This window comes from Triticum aestivum, chromosome 2B (genome assembly GCF_018294505.1).
Source record: "Triticum aestivum cultivar Chinese Spring chromosome 2B, IWGSC CS RefSeq v2.1, whole genome shotgun sequence".
Taxonomy (NCBI): domain Eukaryota; kingdom Viridiplantae; phylum Streptophyta; class Magnoliopsida; order Poales; family Poaceae; genus Triticum; species Triticum aestivum.
In genome coordinates, this window is record NC_057798.1 from 223,053,461 (window position 1) to 223,070,833 (window position 17,373).

Here is a 17,373-nt window from a genome sequence, read left to right on the forward strand (position 1 = left end):
TACTTTCCAGTCTATGAACACAAAAGGATGAGATTATAACAAAACAACACCACATAATGAAACATGCCGCATCTCTTGCACTTGCACACAATGAAATGAGCATTTACTATGTCTGCACTATGTAAAAACTAGGCATACCTTCAAACTGGATCTCCAGGTACTCTTGGAGAGCCTACTGTAGTGTACAACCAAACCTTTATTCACCTATGAGTTAGACAAGGCCCCACTACAGCAGCCCTTATTGTTTAAATCGTTGACAAGCTCTGTTAGAGTGTTAGGTCAAGAACAACAAGTAATCAAAGCAAACAGTCCTAGTATGGCTGGCTGATGCAAACAAGCAATTGAACAGATGTGTGAGCAAATCTTACATATCAAGAAAAGAAGCAAAGAAGGAGGCTTAAAGACCATCACTTGACTGACCAGATTTAAGGGGCATTTAAACATCATGTGCAACGTATGAACAAACATAAACATTGCATATTCCAAATTCTACAATGGAATGCACATGTATTAGGTTATGCCATGTATGATGATGCCTAAATGTACAGATAGCAGGCAGGAGTGATTCATCATTGCACGCACAATTGAATTGCAGGTTAAGGGCCAGTTTGATTCTGCCTTTTCAGGGTATATTGTCAAAATAAGCCATAAAAGATGTAAAGAAGTCATTTTTGAGTTATGGGCTTGGGCTTAACTAATTTCGCTTTGGAGGGGGGTGTTTCGGGTAGAACCTCACTAAAAATTAAAGGGAAGGGGAATAGTGAAATGACTCTGTTGTCTGCCTATATTACACTCAAAATGCAACTGCTGACGCCTGTGTCACACCTGACCCTATAGTAAAAACAAACACGCAAGCATTCATTGCCATGCCCGCTTGCATCTCCTCTCCCCTTTCCCTCTACCTCGATCCCCTGCCTGCAGCACTAGGGTTCGTCCAGCGAGCCGTTGCCACTGGTCCCATCTGGCGTGGTCCTCGACGATGCTATGTCCAGCTAGGCTACATGGCCGGTGGGTAGGGGCAAATCTCCCTGGCTGCTCCTCCCTCTGGCGCCGCCCCTCATTCTCATGGTCTCCAGCGGCTGCTCCAGTGTGGTTCGTCCAACGCACTACTCCAGCGGGCGCTGCACAACTACGGTTGATGCCACACTGCGGCAGAAGGCACCTTGTTCCCCCTCCCCTCCTCCCAGGCCATGGCCTTGAGGTGCTGTTAAAGGATGAGCTCATCCAACAAGGTGAGGATCTCCTTTGATTTTTTGCCAAATTTTCATTCTGATCCACTATACGATGAATTGCTATGAGCTGCTTCTGCTGCTGCTATATGATGCATTGCTATGAGCTGCTCCTGCTGCTGCTATATGATGAATTGCTATGAGCTGCTGCTGCTGTATGATGAGTTGCTATGAGCTGCTGCTGCTGCTATATGATGAATTGCTATGAGCTGCTGCTGCTGCTATATGATGAGTTGCTACAAGCTGCTCCTGCTGCTGCTATATGATGAATTGCTATGAGCTGCTCCTGCTGCTGCTATATGATGAATTGCTATGAGCTGCTGCTGGTATATGATGAATTGCAGACTGCTGCTGCTGTATGATGAGTTGCTATGAGCTGCTCCTGCTGCTATATGATGAGTTGCTACAAGCTGCTCCTGCTGCTGCTATATGATGAATTGATATGAGTTGCACCTGCTGCTGCTATATGATGAATTGCTATGAGCTGCTGCTGGTATATGATGAATTGCAGACTGCTACTGCTGTATGATGAGTTGCTATGAGCTGCTGCTGCTATATGATGCTTTCAGGTGGTGCTGCTATATGATAATAACCAGCCACTTGGACCATCGAATTTCAACAAATAATTGTTCTTCATTTAAATGCGGGTCATGCGTTCTTCGTTTAAATTAGGCAATGGGATCTCTATGGAAAACATTGACCAAAGTAGATTGTGCCAAGTAGATGGTATCTTTGTATTTGCATTTGGAGCAAATAGTGATGGTCTATTTTCCTAGCATATTAATTACTGCACTGGGTTCAATTTGTGATGTTTGCAAGTCAAATTAATTTCCATATGTGCAACAAAATGGAAAATATATATAATGCAATCTAGACTTTCCACTGATCATACCAAAGATAAGCTGAAAACGCAATGAAAAGAACTGGTTGGCGTATTACATGGAGCTTATATTCACAGGTGCTTATTTTCTTAGGATAACTCGTAATAACTGTCCCTAAGAAACTTGGCTAATAGAAGTGGCATACAAATAACATGTCACGATGATTGCAATGGAGGAGTGACGTGCCATAGCACACTGTATAGGCTCACCGCTGCCTCTCCTTTTTTTGTGATGTTCCATGAAATTGCCACATACATCTTGTACTTTTTCATTGTGTAACCCTATCTGCAAGTTGACACGGCAAATTTCAGATATCTCTACATGATACTACATTGCATATCCCTTGCGTATATTTAAACCACCAATTAACGATTGTGTGCGTACCATAAACTAGTCATGACTCTGTATGCTAGACTGGCAGGCACTCTAAGGGAGCCTAATGTAGTGCACTGGAATTCCTACATGCCACCTACAATTTTGTGTAATGTACTGCCCCTGTTCCTAAATATATGTCTTTGTAGAGATTCCAGTATGGACCACATACAGATGTATATAGATGCATTTTCGAGTGTAGATTCACTCATTTTGCTCCGTATGCAGCCTATAGTGGAATCTCTAGAAAGACATATATTTAGGAACGGAGATATGAGGTAGTATCATGTATGACATCTACATATCTAATTTAGCAGCCAGTAGTAGAAATCATTGTCTGCACAAAGGGGTTACTGGTCGAAAATCCTAGCAAAGCACGCTGGTAGGCACAGAATAATACAAGAGAGAGAGACGCGCTTACAAGATCATAGCAATGCCTCAGTCCAGGATCTTGGTTGGCCAAGCTGTTAGATCCACAAGAAACATCGTCCTTGTAGTTTTTGCCAGCTGCATAACAGGTAACAGCGACCGGTTAGTATATTTGAAGTACATCGGGTAGGTGATGCCAGATGGGTTTAAAGGTGACAAGTACCTAGGCCATGGCGGGTGTTTGGCATCTCTCCAGACGGTGGGAATCAGGTTAGAAATGTCGAGGGTGATGATGCTGCGTTGGCTGTCGGGGTCCGGTAAGGAGATCTAGAACCGTCGAGTAGGGTGTTTGTGGAGCGGCTCCGGTAGGGTGGACTACGTCGTGGGCGAAGCGGATCTGTGGCCGTGGACGAGGGCGTAGGTGAAGCTGCTCCGGTGGTTGGGTTAAGGATGGTGTCGACGACACGGATCTACGGCCATGGACGGGGCGTCAGAAGCTGCTCCGGTGGTTGGGTTAAGGTTGGTGTCGACGATGCGGATCTGCGGCCGTGGACGGGGCGTCAGAAGCTGCTCCGGTGGTTGGGTTAAGGGTGGTGTCGACGATGCGGATCTACGGCCGTGGACGGGGCGTCAGAAGCTGCTTCGGTAGGTTGGATGAGGGTGCGAGGAAGCGGATCTGAGGCCGTGGACTTGTGAGTTGGCAAAGCGGCCCCGGTAGGGTTGAGAATGGTATAGGCAAAGCTACTCCGGTAGGGTTGACGCTGGTGTCAGCGAAGCCGCTCCGGTAGGGTTGAGGAAGGTGTCGGTGAAGCACCTCCGGTAGGGTTGAGGAAGGTGTCGGCGAAGAGGATCAGAGGCCGTCGACAGGGGCGTCGGTGGGGCGGCTCCGGGGGGTGTGGATGAAGCGTCTCCGGTGGGGAGTACGAATGAGCCGCTGCAGATGCGCGGCGGTTGACGAGAGTACCGGCGAAGCAGATCCAGCGCCGTGGACAAGGCCGGCACTGAATGGGCTGTGGTACAGTGGTGGATGAGCAGTCTACTTGTTTCTAGGGGAGGTGGGAGGGGTAGATGCGGCCGCAGAAGCAGATCCGGCGAGGTGGACGCCGCTGGCAGTGAATGGGCTATGGTACGCCGGTGGATGAGCAGTCTAGGGTTTCGAGAGGGGAGGGGAGAAAGGGCGATGAAGTACGGACGGCGTGATGTAAGATGCTCTGGTCCTGTGGAGTTAGTCGTTTTTGCGGGAGGAGGGGAGAGGAAATGGGGGTGGCGTGTAGTGAGGGGAACCGGAAGTTACCAAAGCAGCCCCGACCTATCATGTAGATGAGGGCGGTATTGTAACTGTTGGTCTCCGTGCACCAAGGACAAAAGGGGGATTTCACATGCTAAAGACTAAGGTGGCGGAAATTTTAGAAGGAGGCGGGAGATTTTGCCGCCCGCGGGATCGTTCGTATCCAGTTTCACCTAATTTTGGACCGTGCTAGCGGGAAGGTCATGCTAGACTGTGTACACGGGGCACGCGTCAGCAGTTAATAACTGGTGTGAAGTCCACCCCAGAAAAAAGACAATAACTCGGGATGATGCGCCGATAACTTGGACATTCACACGGGCGCGGCCAATCGTACGGGTGTAGTGGCGCGTTCACAAAAAAGGGATCAAACGCTCAGCCTATGTATTTCTCGTGTAAATTGATAATTTAATGCCATTGGTTATTTACTTTAAACATAATGCATTGATGTGTTAGTGTAGAGGCGCACAAAAAGAAATGGATATTGTAGTTAGCTACTTAAAAGTGTTACCTCATATGATTACATAGCCTCCATTTCATAAATTGCGTAACCGTTGAATTCATATATGAATATTACATATATATTACTTTAAAATAGAAACTTAAATCATCCAAGACTAATGAATTTGAATGCAAGAGTAACAATGGTGCATGTGCATGATAGCTACATTGGTTGTTTGAAGAAACATCACTATAACTTTGGCATGCACAACTGAAAAAGGTTTATTTAAATAGAAAAAATGTGATATGTGAGTGTCCAATCTTTATAGCGTTGAATCGATATTGTACCTTTGGCCACGATACGAAGTAGATATTGACTTATGTTCAAGCGATGCACGTCCACGGTCGCTAGATAGTGATACGTGAATGAATTGTGCAATCTCTCTCACACACATACATATCTCATTTCCCTGTGGGCATCGGAATCACACACGCGCACTTCGTGTATTTCTCTCCCTCCGTCAGGGTTAAATTCGTCTTTCTACCCCGTCCTACAAGTCTCTCACACAGAAACACACACGCTCTCTATGTATAACACGCCCACCCCTTTAATTCCGCCCACCCACAGCCACTAATGTCTCAAAGTATAATAATGTCTCTCACACATATGCTATCTACCTATCCCTTAATATAGCTAGATATGTGTCACACAAACTCCTTCTCCCTACTAGCAAGATGCCCATGTGCGTTTCACGGAACATCAAGATGCATTTGTGTGAGAAGTTTATCTTGTGGGGGAAAAGGATGAACGAGGGAATGCCTTATTTGCAAATGCGGAGAGGGGTGTGGGTATCTTTTTGCAAAATTGCCATATTTTCCTTCATGTCCGTCGAATATAAATCGGATGGCCTATATTGCAGGATGGCAGGAACACCATCATCACCAACTCTGTTTTTTTATAAGAGTAGAGATATGTGAGTGTCACTTCCCCCTCCCCCCCCCACACACACACTTCCCAACACCGAAGGAGTAGGGTGACACCTCGATCTTGATACTAATCTATCGACTGGCTTCTCTCTCAAACATACACACACACACACACACTACCCGGCACCGAAGGAGTAGGGTGACACCTCGATCTTGATACTAATCTATCGACTGGATTCTCTCTCAAACATACACACACACACACTACCCGGCACTGAAGGAGTAGAGAGGCACATCGATCTTGATAATAATCTATCGACTCCTCTTTCAAACACACACACACACACTCGCTAGTTGTGGCTCTGTGCCTACCGCGCACACTCTCGATACGTCTTTCTCTCCCTCCCCCAACAATGACAGCAGAAGGGTGACAACTCGATCTGATCATAATCTGTCAATTGGTTTCTCTCTCAAACATTGTGTCTCGGTGCCTCGCTCATTAGCCCCCTCGATATGTAGACTTCTCATGCGCGCACAACTATAGTGACGATGACGCTGAACCCAATGTGCCTTGTTTTTACCGGCCTCATGTGATAGTTTTCACCCTGTTTTCTGTTAATTAACAAGACAACCTTTTCTTTGTTACTACTCCCTCCGTTCCAAAATAGATGACTCAACTTTGTACCAACTTTAGTATAAAGTTGGGTCATCTATTTTGGAACGAAGGGAGTACTAGTGAATCTGAAATCATTCAGGGAAGACATAAAACATATCACTTCCACCCAATTATCGCAGCAACTACTTTAAAAGAAATTAGCTAGCTGCCCGTGCGTTGCACAGAACATCAAGATGCGTTTGTATGAGTAGTTTATCTTGTGAGAGAAAAGGCTGAACGAGGGAAGGCCTTATTTGCGAACGTGGAGAGACGCGTGGGTATATTTTTGCAAAATTGCCATAGTTTCTTTCCTATCAGTTAGATATAAATCCGACGGCCTATATTGCAGGATGGCACGCACACCATCATCACCAACTCTGTTTTCTACTCCCTCCGTATGAAAATACTTGTCATCAAAATGGATAAAAATAGATGTATCTAAAACTAAAATACGTCTAGATACATTTCCTTTTATCCATTTTGATGACAAGTATTTCCGGGCGGAGGGAGTATTTGTCTTTTTAGAGATTTCAACAAGTGACTATGACCGGACCGTACCAACATACTCAAAAAAGTAGTCCATAATTTTGATGTTACCCTCTTTTCTTGGCGGTGCAGTGCCATCTGGATACCTCATAAATAAATCAAGGACAAATCTGACCCCTTCCTGAAAAGACATACGTAGCAAAATGAGTGAATCTACACTATAAAATATGTCTACATACACATCTGTATGTGGTAGTCCATTTGAAATCTGAAAAAGACAAATATTTAGGAACGAATGGAGTATATATAAAACAAATATCTCCAGCATGGTCTACAACAAAAATGTGCTGGGCTGGTTAGCGCCGGATGCTCGCAACGCGATGACATGAGTTCGAATTCTGTCTTTTAACTTTAGATTTGTATATTATATATTACTCTACTTATTTAATATATACTTCTTTCGCTACTGTACTGACAGTGGAACCCACAGAGTACTTAGAATATTAAGGATGGACTTGTTTCTTTTTAACTTTCTGTACGAAGCTGTAGCCACCCTGGAAGTCACGGGTACAGTGTACATGCAATTAACTTTTTATAGAGGGACAATCATACAGGCAATTAACTCAAATGGATTGGATGGCACTCTATTATTTCCAGCATAAAGAGCATCTCCAACGGCAGCTGGCAAATTTCCTCCTGCTTCCTTCCGCGGAGGACGACATCAAATGCCAGCGGCATACATTTTTACAACTCTAACCAACCAGATGAAATTCGTGCAAACATGGACTGATTTCATATAAGCATGAAGGATTTCGTATAAAAAAGTCAGATCTTCATATAAACATGATGGATTTCATTACATTTACATGAACTAAGAGGTGCCAATCTGGCTCTCTTGTAGAATTAATACTCCCCCCGTCCGGAAATACTTGTCCTAGAAATGGATATATCTAGACTTATTTTAGTTCTAAATGGCCGCCCGCGGATCCCTTTGCCTTCCTCATGTCCGTCAGACACTTGCGGGGTCGACGAAGGTCCTCGGAAGAGACGAAGCAGCAAAGAAACCACCTGAATCCGTGGCCGTCGCCTCGGTGGTGGCCTTCATGGGTCCCAAGTGGCGGCAGCCTCCCGTGTTCTACTTCTCCTCGATGATGGCGGCAGACAGGGAGAAGCTGGCCACCGACTGGTCGCTCTCCACGCACCCGGCTTCTGTCTCTGCCTGCATGGCACTGCCGCAGGCACGGGAGGCGCGCCCACAGACACAGGAGGCGCGGCCACCGCAGACACTGGTGGCGTGGTACGACGCGGCAGTGATGGCGCCCGTACCGGCGTGCTCGCCGCCGTGCCGGTGTGGATCAACTCGCCACTCCTCATCGAGCTGAATAGGAGCGGCGAGTTGCAGAACCACGCGCCTGCTTGGGGCGACAACTAGCTCTGTCGGGCCAAGCGAGGTTGGTGAAGCACCGAGCGGCCTCGCCCGTATCCGGAGGGCTCGGCGGGCCACCCAGCCGGGTAATATGCCGGAGAACGGCTCATCGGAAGCCATCGGAAGGGTGGAGAAAATGGTGAAGGAGGAGATGGGGGAGCGGCGGAGGGGTGAGATTCTTGCCCGCTGTCTGTTTGGCCTCGTGTAAATAGAGGGCGGACGGTAGGAGCTTGGTCGGCGTCTGGCCTCGTTTAAACTGAGGGCGGACGGGAGGAGCTCGGCCGATGTTGCGTTTAATTCCGGCCCGCTCATGAACGGACATGTGGCCGGAGTAGGATTCTCGGTTTGCATGTGGGTTTAACGGAGGGGTTTAATGGAGGTGTCGGGCGTGCAGCGGGCGGCGCAGTACTATTAGATTTGACAGCATTAATGAGCCGTCAAATCACAAAGGCCCTTGCCTCTCGTGAAACCGACCGAGCTAGACTGCCCCGCCCTCTAGCCTTTTAAAAAATGTATATACTCCACTTTTGTACAGTTGTAGTATCGATGGATAGCGCAATGGAGCAAAACTTGAAATTAAAAAAAAGGTGGTACATATAGAGAGCGCTCGTGAACTTTTATAGTTTATAGGTCCCTTTTATAGTTTGTGCCAAATTTTGACTAAAGATTTAACTAACAAAATGTTAGTGCATGTTAAGAAAAATTATCTCATTGGATTCGTCTTTGAACATAGTTTTGAAAAATATAATGTTTGGTGACATGCGTGAACATTTTCTTAGTTTAATCTATGGTCAAATTTTGGCACGAAATACAATAGGGACCAATAAACCCGGACAGAGGTAGTAGTAACATAAGTGCGGTAACATGCAAAGCTTCATTTATTAGGTTATAGACTCATATTGCATTGGGACATATGATGTTACAGTAACTAGCCACATAAGCAAATTTGCTGAGTTGGACTCGATGTTACTGCTGAAGTTACTCCCACGGTGGCTAGTCTTAGTACTAGTATTTGGTTTTCGTAAGATGACTTCTAATACTCACCTAGATGGAGGGAGTATTTGATTTGACAGCGGGCGGCGCAGTTCCCGATATGCCTTTAATGCAGACGAGGGAGGGAGTAGCGGTTCCCGATATGTTGAACGGCCAATGCATCCTCCTTCAATTAATGCATGAGGGAAGTAATGGGAGGAGCTCCGGGAAAAGAGGCTGCACGATGTGAATGCAACGCAGTTTGCCCTCATTGCCCTCATATAAAGGCGCCCCTCCTCCATTCCAATGCATCTACCACATTGTACGCACCTAAGCACTTGCCTAAGCACCTACACTAAGCGCAAAAGAGCTCGCTCCAGACCCATGGCAGCGATGCGCGTGAGCGGCCAGCGGCTGCGCCAGATGGTCCACGACGCCGGCCTGCGGCATGGCGCCCAGGATCGTCTCCAGACGGTGTTGGAGACCGGCTGGTGGATGGCCGCCGTCAACGCCAACTACGACTCTCAGTTGGACCAGATGATCTTTGCCACCAGCAACAAGTTCACCGTCCTCAAGAAGCTCGCGGACGACATCGCCGTACTCCTCCAGCCCGCGCGCCAGGGCTCCTCATTGCCTGCCACCCTAATCGGCCTCCATGGCCGGAACCTCTTTCAAGCACTGGTGGCCCTGCGACTGCCCGCTGACGCCACGAAGAATGTCCACCTGGAGGTCGCGCTCGCCGCGAGGCGCCTCGCCCTGCAAGAATTCGTCGACCTACACATCCACGCGTACGAGCAAATCGTGTACATAGGTATCTACAAGGCCAGTGAGGACGCTACGATGTTGGCCTTCCTCAACCGGCTGGAAGCCTTGGATGCCTTTATTGAGAAGCACCTCGACCTCGCCACAAAAGCCGCCACTCCTTAGCCGCCGGACGGTGGCCTGGTGCACTAAGTTGAGGAGGAGGTCGTACGTTCGTGGATCCATCTTTCTTCTTGCCTTCTGTAACCACCACTGCGATCGCATCATCGTGGCCTTAATTCTTATTGTGTTGTTGCATTCTCGTTCCAGTCAATACCGACATGTGCAATCCCTTTGCTTAATTATATGCATCACTGTAACTAGTACTCCATCCGTTAATTTATAAGTTGTGCTTACCTTTTCCATCAACTTCGTGCAACACGCGGGCATCTTGCTAGAAACACTAGAATATGTCTATATAATCCGTATGTGATAGTCCATTTGAAATCTCAAAAAAGACAAATATTTAGGTACGGAGGGAGTAATATATTAGGAGTATATCAAAACAATAGTGATTTCTTTCAAGTTTGTGAACAAATACTACTATTCTACTACTTTGGATCCGTCGCAACGCACGGGCATATTGCTAGTAAAAGGAAAAGGCCTGCCACGTTCGCATCACACCCCACACGCCCGGGAATCGGGAGTACAACACGGCCCGTCCGGCACGACACATAGCTTAGGGAAGGCGTGTTGCCTAGCAGTGGCGGAGCTTGAAGCAAAACGTTGGGCGTGCCAGTCTAGCCAGGCTATAGAAATTACCCTTGCGTTGACGTTCCATGCCTCAAAACTAGATGTACAACTACGAAAATCCTGCTAGGTTGGGCGGGCCAGGGCACATGTTGGCCCTCACGTAGCTCCGCCCCTATGCCTAGCATTTTCACTTTCATGTGGGACCGCCCGTTGAGCAAACCGACACCCCGCCCGCCGCCTGGTTGGTAAACAGAAACAAGGGGAAGATCTAGCTATAGCACGGAAGCCAAGAAATTTTGTATCAGACGGGGCTCGTTGATAGAGTAGGAGCATTCCGTATTAGTACCACTCCTACCAAGTTTGTACTCCTAATACTATTATATTACTAGTACTACCACTATAAAACTAGTAGATACGTGCACGGCACAACATCGTAGGAACAAAAAACGGGAAGATCTTGTTTTGGGTGATTTATCTTTTTTTCAATCAACGTAGTATGAATAATATGATGTGGGGGGCACCCATGAAGCTTATGTGGCTTGGTTGCATGGCTACGGAAGGTTAGAGAAAAATAAATAGATAATGTGTTTAGAGTGCACTCCACTAAATACATATACTTTGGATCCATTGCAACGGACCGGCACATCTATATCTATACCCCCTATATAGTGTGTGAAAAACTTTGATAGTTGGTCGTTGGATGAAGCCAATCCGACGGTACAAAGATGGCAAATCCGAGCACTACTGGCCATTGGATATCATCCACCAGATTCTGCCACATGTATAATCTAGAAGACTCCATGGTTGAACTTAATTCATGACTAACTTTGCCACAACTAAGCTCAGGCAAAGTTATTAATAAGGGGTTGTTTGGTTTCTAGCCACACCTTGCCACACTTTGCCACACCTAACCTTAGGCAAGTTTGACCAAGTTAGGTAGGTGTTTGGTTCTAGCCACACCTAAGGCAAGGATTTTTTTTATGAGCAGTGAGCCCCACATGTTATAGACACAAAAAGTGTGGCAAGATTCCCTTAGGCAAGCCAAAGTGTGGCTTACAATTTGAGCAACTCAAATAAGGCAAGTGTGGCAAAAATCATGTGGCAATATATGGCAAAGATAGTCACAATCCAAACAGCCTATAAGTTCTTCAAAATGAGAGCCACAAGTTGGCAAGCCTAAGGGAATCTTGCCACATTTTTTGTGTGTACGTCATGTGGGGCCAGTGTGGCTTGCCTAAGGTGTGGCTTGAACCAAACACTCACCTAAGTTAATCAAACTTGCCTAACCTTACATTCCACCAAATTTTGCCACAAGTTGGCAAGCCTAAGGGAATCTTGCCACATTTTTTGTGTGTATGTCATGTGGGGCCAGTGTGGCTTGCCTAAGGCATGGCTTGAACCAAACACTCACCTAAGTTAATCAAACTTGCCTAACCTTACATTCCACCAAATTTTTCCACAAGTTGGCAAGCCTAAGGGAATCTTGCCACATTTTTTGTGTGTATGTCATGTGGGGCCAGTGTGGCTTGCCTAAGGTGTGTCTTGAACCAAACACTCACCTAAGTTAATCAAACTTGCCTAACCTTACATTCCACCAAATTTTGCCACAAGTTGGCAAACCTAAGGGAATCTTGCCACATTTTTTGTGTGTATGTCATGTGGGGCCAGTGTGGCTTGCCTAAGGTGTGGCTTGAACCAAACACTCAGCTAAGTTAATCAAACTTGCCTAACCTTACATTCCACCAAATTTTGCCACAAGTTGGCAAGCCTAAGGGAATCTTGCCACATTTTTTGTGTGTATGTCATGTGGGGCCAGTGTGGCTTGACTAAGGTGTGGCTTGAACCAAACACTCACCTAAGTTAATCAAACTTGCCTAACCTTACATTCCACCAAATTTTGCCACATGTTAGAATCCAGAAAACTCCACATGTAGAAGCATAATGCACAAACCACCAGAATCTCATGCGTGCAATGCACGTGTACCTTCCTACTAGTACTAGTAGTAGTAAGAAACAAATTCCAGTTTTGGCATGAGCTCGTACTGCGGGAGCACCACAAGGCCTGCCGTAGGAGTTACATTTTCCTCTCGGGGCCCACGGGACCAAACTTCAGTGGCTTAGTGCCCGGCCTATGAGTCAATGACATGTGGGCCTTAAATGCGGCTGGCCCACATGTCATTCTCATGGTGGTGGCGTGGTTCACGACTCACTTGTTCGAGATGAACAGGCCGGTGGTGGCATGGCCGTGGAGAGGGTACCACAGCTGGGCGTCGGGGCGTTACGAGGCGTAAATGGCCACACCGGCGGGTACTACCTGTAGTACATAAGTACTCCAGCTGAGGATTGATGCCCGGGACGAAATGTGTCACAACCGCTGGGTGAAAATTCGATGGTGCCGGAGTACAGATCGAAGCACAGCAGCGGAGCAGGCAAACCGCGTCCAATCGGGTGTGTCTGTGGTAGAAAGTTGATGGTCGCCGCAGTTCAGCTGGCCCGCATGTCATGCACACAAAGGCAGAGGAGCGGTGGGGCCGAGAGGGATGAGGGGCACGAACAATCCTACCATTCTGTCACTGACATGTGGGACCCATAGGCGTGGGTCCCACCTGTCAGTGAAAGAAAGGCAGGGCAAGGCGGTGATAGCCACGTCAAAGGATCCATGTCCACGTCGGGGGACATCGTGCCGTGGGTTGGACGGCGTCGTGGGAATCACGTGTGGGTGTGGCAGTGGTAGAAACAAGAAACGTGATGGTCGTTGTGGTTCAACTTCCATGGACAAGCTGTCGTGTCTGCTGACACATGCATATCAAAACTAGAGTGTTTATATTTGAAGCACGTGAACAAGTATTATTCTACTAGTTTGGATCCATTGCAACGCACGGGCCAGCACATTGGTAGTAGTAGTGTCCATCTCTATCTCTAGAGGCCTTCCCTCGTTCATCCTTTTCTCTCACAAGATAAACTACTCATACAAATGCATCTTGATGTTCCGTGGAATGCACGAGGATGTTTCCTTGGGGGTCTCTCCAGCGCGGCGTGGCCGTAGCTGCAAGTTGACGCCCCTTGAGATGCCGACGTCTAGGGGCACTCGGATTTCCTCCGATGAGTAGGTAAGATGAGTTTGATCATGTAGTAAATGCATTCTAAAGACTACTTCCGTGTCCATTTCCTAATTCTCCCCCTGCCCACTGCTTCACAGGCTAGGCTTGGTGCTAGTGGAGATTGGCTTGCATATGTACGGGAGGGTACCAACATATATTTGCACAACATTTACAACGGTGACACCATTCCCGTAGAACCTTTGTCCAACATTGGGATCAGCCATGCAACGGGCCACCGCATGAATTGGTACGATGGAACCACGGTGAGATTGAATAAAAGATAGCACGAACCTTGCACATGGTGGTCAAAGGCAGACCATGCTGTCTGCGGCCGATATGTTGTCGTATGAGTAGGAAGACGTTGTGCTCCTTTCTAACCGCATCTTCGCGGTGACAAACCAGGGGACTTATTTTGTATAGGACACATCCTACGATATACTCCCTCTCTCCCAGTTTATTTGTTTTGAATCTTTTTGTTTTATAAGTTTCAAATTCAAATTTAGAGCTCCCCATCACATGTTGAGATTACAATGTCCATTAAATCGTTGTGCGCATGTATAGTAAAGAAACAAATCTCGAGTTGGGCACAAGTTTGTGCTGTGGGAGCACCACAAGCCCTGGCGCAGAAGTTACATTTCCCTCTCAGGGCCGTCGGGACTGAGCTTCAGCGCCTTACTACACCTACCTTTGAGTCAATAACATGTGGACCCGATAGGTGACTGGTCCACATGTAATGCTCCCGAAGGCGGAGGGGCAGTGGGGCCAAGAGGGGTGAGACGCAGGTCGGGGGACGTGTGGTTTCATGGATTCGAGCGGCGTTGTGAGAATCGCGGGTGGCTGTGGTAGAAACTTGATGTTCAACGCATTTTAGGTGGCCCACATGTCATGCACACAAAGGCAGAGGGGCGGTACGGCCGAGAGGGGTGAGGCGCACGTCGGGGGGCGTGGTGCCGTGGGTTGGAGAGGCGTCGTGGGAATCGCGAGATGAAACGTGATGGTCGTCGTAGTTGAACTTCCATGGACAAGCTGTCATGTCTACGGACACATGCACTGTATATCGATCACTGGAAGGAGTAGTAGAGAAAGCTATATATGCGGATAAATAGTTCCTTATAGTCAAGCGGACCCATGCTACTACTCTGTTCCAAAGACATGCACACCATCGAAATAGTCCATCTATATCAATATACACCGAGAGGGAATAATTTTTTTACAAGAGAGGAAATAGTTCATCCATCCATAATGCCCTCCTGCTGGTGCAGCGTTTTCTTCTTCTTCTTCTTCTTCTTCTTCTTCTTCTTGTTCTCATTCTCTGTGGGAGACGGCTTCGCAACAAGCTCTCTGGACCTTGCAGCTATCTTGAAACTCACACGGGCATCGAGGGCAGCATATTTTATCCGCTTGTACGTCAAGGGATAATTCTCCCATCCAGACGACCTTAATGCCACCGTCTCGTCACCCTTCTGAAGATTTGTACCAAGCACAAAATTTGCTACGTCGAATAGGGATGGTGTCTGTTTAGCACAATCTTCTACAGGAATTTTGATTCTGGTTTGTAGGTCAGCGATGCTTTTCAAATCAAGGTTGTACGGCTCCAGCTTCTGTTTGTCCCCTTCGATGGCTGCCCCACAGAAGTATACGTCCTCCCGAGACAAGAAATCGTGAAGCTCACCTGGTATGGAGGGCGAGTGTATGATGTGGTACACCAAAACATCATCTTCGAGGCACAGCTGAAGGACGGCAGCACGCTGGATCTTCCTAGGGGCACGCTCCGTGTACTCTGCGTCGAGACCGATGACCCTCGTCTCTACCTTTTCGAGGGAGTTGGATACATTGTTGATCCACTGCCGAACAACCCTTGGGTTGACGGTGACGGTGGCAACTATGCGCATCGAGCCTTCGACGAGGACATGTTGGACGCTAAAAACCTGCATCTCGATCTCTTTCGCCATTTGGAACCGCTGGAACGGAGGGCTATGGTTTGGAGAATTAGGATTAGATGGCTAGTCTAACTGAAGTAGTAGATGATTATTTAAAGAGGTTAAAACAATGTGAACGCAGTGGGGTTTGGATGCAAATGAAGACGAAGGGGAGGTGAAGAAGCCGAGGCGAATCGGTTCCCGATGGAGAAGTAAATGGGAGAAGTGGCGTGCAGGCAGTTGATTAGACGGCTAGGTAGACTAAACGAAAAGGCTATGCGGGTAGACTGAGGAGTCGTACCTGTTCGTGTACGTGCCCATCCTTCCTGATAGGTGGGACCTATGCAAACAGATAAAAAATGTGTCGTAGCTTTTTTTTGAGCCCGTGAGTGGGAGACACAACATTCTCTGGTTAAGGAATACTCCCTCCGTTTAGGTGAGTATAAGTCACCTTATGAAAATCAGGTTTTCCCAAAACCTTTAGGCGTGGAGCATTAACTTCCTGCTCGATCCCCTCCCAGCCTCGTTAGCCAGCGTTCTCTTCCTCTGCTGCCGCGTTCTACCTTTCCATTTTTCCTCTTCTCAAGTGTGGAACGATCTGCATGCCGTCCTTGATGCACCAGAACGACCACTGCATGCATCGCGGCAGGGCGTTGATTGGGCATGCACGAGAATTTGGTTCTGCTCGCAATATGGATGATACCTGAACGATGAAGTGAACAGGCATGCTATCACGGGAGACCTATTTCTGCTATACAATACTGGAGTACTCATGTTCCTACTACTAGTAGTAGTAGTAGTAGTAGTACAACTGTGGTACACTTGATGGTCAAAATACTATTCATCCGGTCCTCACAGTGAAGTGACAACACCCTGCGCCTGACACTAGTCCAGGCGAGGCGGCGTGTTCGGGTTACCAAAGTCAGCCTCACCCTGTGCACTGTGCAGTCTGTCACCACCATTGTACAGCACATTGGCGCCTCGCCTCGTCTCCCTCTCCACTCCCATAGCACCACTCCATCTCCATCTCCTTCTCCGTCTCCATCTCTGTCTCCATCTCACTATGCCCCCGTGTACCATCGCCTCACTTGCCTCCCCCAGTACCACTATTCCCTCGCTAGCCGCTCCAGCACCGACATCCTTCTCCCCCGTAAATCAAGCCCCCTTCCAAACTCCACCATGGCCGAACGCGAACCGCGCAGCATCCATATGAGCCGCGATTGGAGCAATCTCCCCAGTGACATCCTCGACCTTTGTTGTTCGTGTATGGATATGTTGACCGCCCTGCGGCTGGCTGCATGCTCGAGGGACATGCACACGGCCATCGTCTAAGCGAGGCCTAAGCTTTTCAAGACAGCCTGCTTGCTGCTATCTGGTCTTGCGAGATTGGCTCACCATGATACGGAGGCGTGCATGATGCCCCTCGACTTCAATCCGATCTCCATTAGCCGAAACTTCTTTGCAGGTATGTAGTGTGTCGCCGTACATCATTTCCCTCGACATCGATCCGATCACCATCGCCCGAAACTTCTTGGCAGGTATGTACTGGGTCGGCATGAACTCCCACTGGATGGCTGCCTTCAGAGAAGACGGTAAAAAGTTGGTGCTCGTGAACTTCCAGACCTCCCATGAGATTATCCTTCCTCCGTTGGATTATATAGAGTATTACCATCGCGGTCCAAGTCATCTAGATTACTACGTCAGTTGGACGGACCTTGTTTTGCAGAAGATTGTAATCTGCCAAGTACCCACACGACATGCGAATTACGCAGACTTCAAGCTAATTGCCTTGTTCGACCGCGGACTCGCCTATCTT